Source organism: Corylus avellana, chromosome ca5 (assembly GCF_901000735.1).
Source record: "Corylus avellana chromosome ca5, CavTom2PMs-1.0".
In the NCBI taxonomy this organism is placed as follows: domain Eukaryota; kingdom Viridiplantae; phylum Streptophyta; class Magnoliopsida; order Fagales; family Betulaceae; genus Corylus; species Corylus avellana.
The window spans coordinates 16138684-16145156 of record NC_081545.1 but is presented as its reverse complement, the minus strand read 5'-3'; positions in this window follow the sequence as shown (position 1 = coordinate 16145156).

Here is a 6473-nt window from a genome sequence, read left to right as displayed (position 1 = left end):
AGCTCTCTCTCTCTCTCTCTCTCTCTCAAGTTTCCCTCCTCACCGTTGCCGTTAGGCATTAGCAAGGGCTAAGGCATCCTCACCGTCACCGACTCACTGTCCTCACCGAGTCACCGTCACCGTCAGCCACGCCTCCTCGCTGTCAGTCGCGCCTCTCTGTCTCTGGTATGGCAATATGTCTCTTACTCTCTCTAGTCTCTATTTATGTAATTGGATGTGAGTGTTGTCTTTAAGGTAGGATGATTGTAATTGCCAAGCTGTATTATTGAAATACTTAGCTTTTGTTTATTTGTTTTTGATGAATTTCGTGGAAGATGCTCATGCCTTACTTGATTCTATTGCAAACTAGTTCGTTTAGTTTGCCCCCCCTCCCCCCTCCCAAGCCTTGGTCTGGCTTTATCCATGGGTTCCGTTGGTTGATGGAGTTAAATGTACCAGGAAGGTGTTTGTGAAAATGCCCAAATAGGTAGTCATCGTGTTTATCCCTTAATTAAGTTCTGTGTGGGGTTATTTTTCGACACCTGTTTTTTGTACATATTCTTTTTCTGTACTTAATTACTGTATTTTTGAATCATATTTGGAGAGGATGCACTCTCATGATCTGCATGAAGGACATGTTTATATATAAATTCTCACCTAGCTAGTACAAACATCTGTATTTTGGGCATTCCTAGTGCTTGTGATAACAAGGGGGTGAGTTACTATAATTTATTAAGGTTTAGGAGGAATTATTGGAATATGTACATATGTTTAAAGAGTAAACTTCTAGACACAGCGTCTATGAGAATTTGTTTCTATAAGTGGGCATACAGAGAATTTTATTTCACTTGAAATTTATTTCACTTAGAATTTGCATAAGTGGACATATAGATAATTTGTTTGCTTTGGATTATTTTATTTCACATAGAATTTTATTTCACTTAGCTATATATGGCTTTTAATTTATTCTTAAATATTCAATTTATAGTTATATAGCATATAGTCATATACTTTAACTAATGATTATGTGTGTAGATGAATATTGAAAAACTTGTTGAAGATGCATTCGACATTGACGACGATGTGGTCGAATTACATTCACTACAAGATGACTCTGTTTCTGTGAGGACTGGGAGTAATAAAAAGGGAAAGAAGCGGAGGAAGACCTCAACTGTTTGACAATTTTATGATGTCATTCCTAATGCGGATCCAAATGACCCGGAGGTATGGGCAAAATGCAAGACATGTGGTAATAAATACAAGGCTCGAAGTTCATATGGAACTGGGAATTTGAGAAAACACATTCAAGTTTTCGGGAGGGCAAACACTTGTGATGTTGGGCAGATGCTCTTAACTAGGAAAGCAGGATCTCTGTCAGTAAGTGACTCTAAATTTGATCCCAAAATATATATAGAATTGTTGGTTGCTTTGATTATTAAGCATGATTTGCCTTTTTCATTTGTTGAATATGATGGTGTAAGACAATTACATCAGTACTTGCGTGGTGATGTACCATCTATATCTAGAAATACTACTAAGGCAAATTTGGTTAAGATGCATATGAGGGAGAAAGAAATGATTAAATCTATGTTGCATGCTTGTCCTGGGAGGATTTGTTTAACATCTGATATGTGGACTTCTTTGACAACTGATGGGTATGTGTGCCTTACTGCACATTTTATTAACAAAGATTGGGTATTAACTAAAAGGGTGTTAAACTTTTCATTTATGCCCCCACCACATGATGGTGTTTCTTTGAAAGAAAAGATATATGATTTGTTACAAGAGTGGAGGATTGAGAACAAGATTTTTACTATAACATTGGACAATGCTTCTGCTAATGATCGTTGTGTTGACTTATTAAAGCAAACACTGAACATTAAGAAAGTCATTCTTTGTGAATGTGAGTTCTTTCATATGCGTTGTTGTGCCCATATTCTTAATTTAATTGTGCAAGATGGATTAAAAGAAATCGATGATGCTATCGAGAAGATTCAAGATAGCATGAAGTATGTTAGGGGATCACAAGGGCGAAAACAAAAATTTCTGCATGCGGTAAATCAAATGTCATTAGACAGTCATAAGGGGTTTAAACAAGATGTGCTAACCAGATGGAATTCTACCTATCTTATGCTTGAGAGTGCTATTCACTATAGGAGTGCTTTTAGTTATTTGGAGATGACTAATTCAAACTATAAGCCGCATTGTCCTACTGCACTTGAGTGGGAAAAGGTGGGTGATATCAGTAGTTTCTTAGCTTGCTTTTACGAAGCTACATGTGTTTTTTCTGGTACTAAGTATCCCACTGACAACTTATAATTTCCCGTTATTGCCATGATTTATGTATCCTTGAAGGAAGACCTTGTGAGTGAAGATGAGCATAAGAGATTAATGGCAACTCAAATGATCTCTAAATTTGAGAAATATTGGTTAGAATTAAGTGCAGTGTTGGCCATAGCAGTTATATTAGATCCTCGTTACAAGCTTCATCTTGTAAATTATTACTATACGAAAATCTATGAAGTTATGGATTCTATACAGTTCGAGAATGTTCGTGGGAAAATAAAGGACCTTTTTATGGAGTATAGTGCTTCTTCTAATACTTCAAGTTCAAGCTCCATAATTGTTCGGCGGTCCCAAGTATATATATATATACTCTTAATTCTTTATGTTTATATTCTCTCTATTTCATGTAGGACTATTTAACATTTGCTGGAGATGATATTAATTTCAAAAAGAATCAATTGGACATTTATTTGGAGGAACGGTCTGTGGATTTGGATGATACATTTGATATCCTTTCATTTTGGAAAGGAAATTAATTTTGCTATCCTGAAGTAGCTCCTATGGCTCGTGATGTTTTGGGTATTCATGTTTCTACTGTTGCTTCAGAATCCACTTTTAGCACTGGTGGATGTGTGATTGGTCAATATAGGAGCTCACTCAAGCCTGATATTGCTGAGGCATTAGTTTGCACTATAGATTGGTTATATGGAGATGAAGGTAATACCGTAATATTAGTTATTTGCATATTTAATTTATTCGTTTACTTGTATAATTTTTTACTACACTATAATAAAATAACACTAATTCTTTTTATTTTTTGATATAGAACTCGCACAAATGAAGTTGGACTTGGATGGCAAAGAAGATGATGTTTTGAAAATTTCCTGTGACATTTCAAATTCATCTGGAGTACAATCTATTAATATTTCTTAAAATGATCATATTTGTATTTTGTAGTGTTTTATAATTCATATATTTGGACTTTGATTACATGGGTGGATCATGGATGCCTTCATGGATCCTTCAAAACTTCAAGTAAAGTGGCATAATAGCCATTGGCCTAGGGGAACCTAATTTGCATTTTGTAATGAATTATGAATCTAATGTTGATGTAGTTTTGAGTTTTGTTTTGTTTTTTTTTTCTTTATTATTTTGTTTTAGTTAGCTTTTTTTTTTTTTTTTTAATTGTCTTTTTCTTTATTGCTATGATAGAAATGTTGACACATTTTACTCCTCAATCTCATTCATATTTTGATCATTTTGAAATAGAAATTTTAGTTTTGTCCATACTTAGACTTTATGCTTTATGAGGTATCGATGACTATAGATGTAACATCTTCAGCCCGTTAAGGTTGAATTTGCCACTTTTCTTATTTTACAACAAACATTTTTGCAAAGATCTATAAGGTCTATTAGAGTACTTGATTTTAAAGGATACGATAAATGTATAAAACATTCTTCAAGAGATTTTATTACAAGCGAAATTAGAAAATATTAAACTTTAGTTGCGGAATATCATATTATTACAATAACTGATATGAAAAGATTTTGAAAGTTAATAATTATTCCCGACCCCATTCCGGCCTCCTATTCCAGCGTCCTTTCTACCTAAAAACAAGAAATAAAACTGAATGAGTCCAAAGGGGCTCAGCAAGTAAAATCCACAACCATAAGTAGTTTTACTCCTTGTTCTCAATTTTGAAAATCGTTTTCACAAATAAATATACATCCAGCCATAATAATACATGCATGTACGGTTGCATCTCCCGTAGCATATACATACTATTACATCTAGTAATAAATCATCGTCATAAATCATCTTTATAAATTATCATCATAATGCATCATTATAAATCATCATTGTAAATCATCATAGTATATCATCGTTGAAATTATATTGTCATTTTTTCATATTATGGCTCATGTACACTGTTACCCCTGTGTACGAGGGTTGCGGGTCCTTGTGAATATGACACTGAACTGTGGCCTCAGTCATGCCCGACCGTCAATTAACTCTTTCTTGGTGCACTCAACGGTCATATTGATGGAATACCACCTTCTTGCATAGCCTCCTTTAGTGGTTTCGCCTCCATCCGAGTATCGGTACCGAACTCCTCTCATCCTTACTTATCTTGGGGCCAAAAATACTCTCCTCCATACATGTGCCCTCATTGTATAAATATTTAACTCATTTCTTGTACTTTTCTTTGTACTTCTTTTGATGCATCGTAGGGCAACATGTAGGAGGGTTTATCATCATTTTTCTTTCTTATAATCATCATCATTTCTCAACTTTTTTTTTTTTTTCAAAATAAAAACTTTTCCAAATATAAACTCGTTGTGCTTAGAAAGCGTTTAAAGAAATAGAAACTTTATAAATAATTCTTTTAAAAATCCTTCATGTATGCAACATAGCTTCATGACAGGTAAATAAAATAATCATTTATAGTTTGATACAAGAATGAATAAATAGCATGACATAAAGTAATTTTAGAAGGGGTAGTGAATTTACTTACCTCTAGACTGAAGCTAAAAAGTGGTCTAAATGATCTAGTTGCTCAAATCTGACTAACACCACTAGTATATATTTTGAAACTAATTTCTCAAGTCCATTCTCTCTCGTGTTCTTTCTTTCTTGCAACGCTTTGTCTCTCACTTTCTCTCTCTGTTTTGTGTAAACACTTTCAGAAAGAAGAAAGATCGAGTAGAAAACGGAAGAAGGAAGAATATGTGGAAGAGAAGTGAGAGGAGCGGTGAAATTGTGAAGGGAAAGAGCTCTATATATAGGAAAAACACCAAATACTATTCTACCTTCTATTTACAATTCTACTCTCATTTTACTATTCTATCTATCAACATTATTATACCTACATTTATCCATCTACAATTCTACCATCAATTTACTATTTCATCTACCAACACTATTATACCTTTATTTATCCATCTACAATTCTACCCTCATTTTATTATTTCATCTACCAACACTATTATACCTACATTTATCCATCTACAATTCTACTATCATTTTACTATTTCATCTACCAACACTATTATACGTACCTTTGTTCATCTACAATTCTACCCTCCCTTTACTATACCTATACTATTATACCTACCATTAATTATTCTACCTTCCTTTACTGTTCTACCTGCCAATACTATTCTTCCTACCATTTACTATTCTATTATTTCACCAATTACCATTCTCTAATTATCACTATATGTAATACCATAAATTTCTCAAGAATTAAAATCATTGGCTAAAATGAATATCAAAATAACATCATCATCAAAATAATCTATTTAAATAACTTTGGAAATTCCGGTGCGCTACAATAGATGTATGAAGGGAGCAATTTGATAGCAGAGCATGTCTTAAAGAGTGATTTGTTTAATTTTAAACATTAAGGACTGTTTTGATAAAAGGTTAAATCTTAGGGAATAGAGACCTCTTCAATATTTTTCCTATTTTTTCTAGCAAGAATTGGAGGCATTCTTGATCATCTGTTATGATTGTAATGAGTCATCAATGTATATTTGTGGTATCACATATTTTAATTTTAATTTTAATTTTATCCCACCTAGTGCCTAAGGTGTGCATCAATCTTCTGCATCATTTTATACATGTTGCGGGCACTTTAGCTTTCTCATTAATATTCTTGTGGAAGCTTCTTCATTTGTATGAAAACTGATCTAGAAGAAGAAAAATAGTGCAGATATCATGAGTATTCACGGGTCGTAATTGGGTCGTATCAGGTACCCATTTTGTCACCTCTAACCGATGATGATAATTGAAGTCTATTTTTCCTTGGTTATTCAACTCCGAAAAATCTCACGGGCCCATGTTTCATTTCTTGCCTATATTTTTTATTTGTATAAAATTTCAATTTGTCTGTATAATTAATTGTATTTATGTAAATTATTTACCGTTGTTTGTTGTATATGACAAGAAGATTGATAGTTTCACGTGCCTTTTTATAACACTTCAATTTTCTATATATATATATATATATATATATATAAAACTCATAAAAAAAAATATAAAAAAAGCCTCTCAAACTGTCAGTTGTATGCAATATAACCTTTAATGTTCAAAAGGTACTAAAGTAACTCTCAAACTACCAAAAAGTATCAAAAAGGCTACTTATTTTTTTTATATTCCTATAATACCCCTATTCTTTTAACAAATAAAATAATTGTACAAAAAA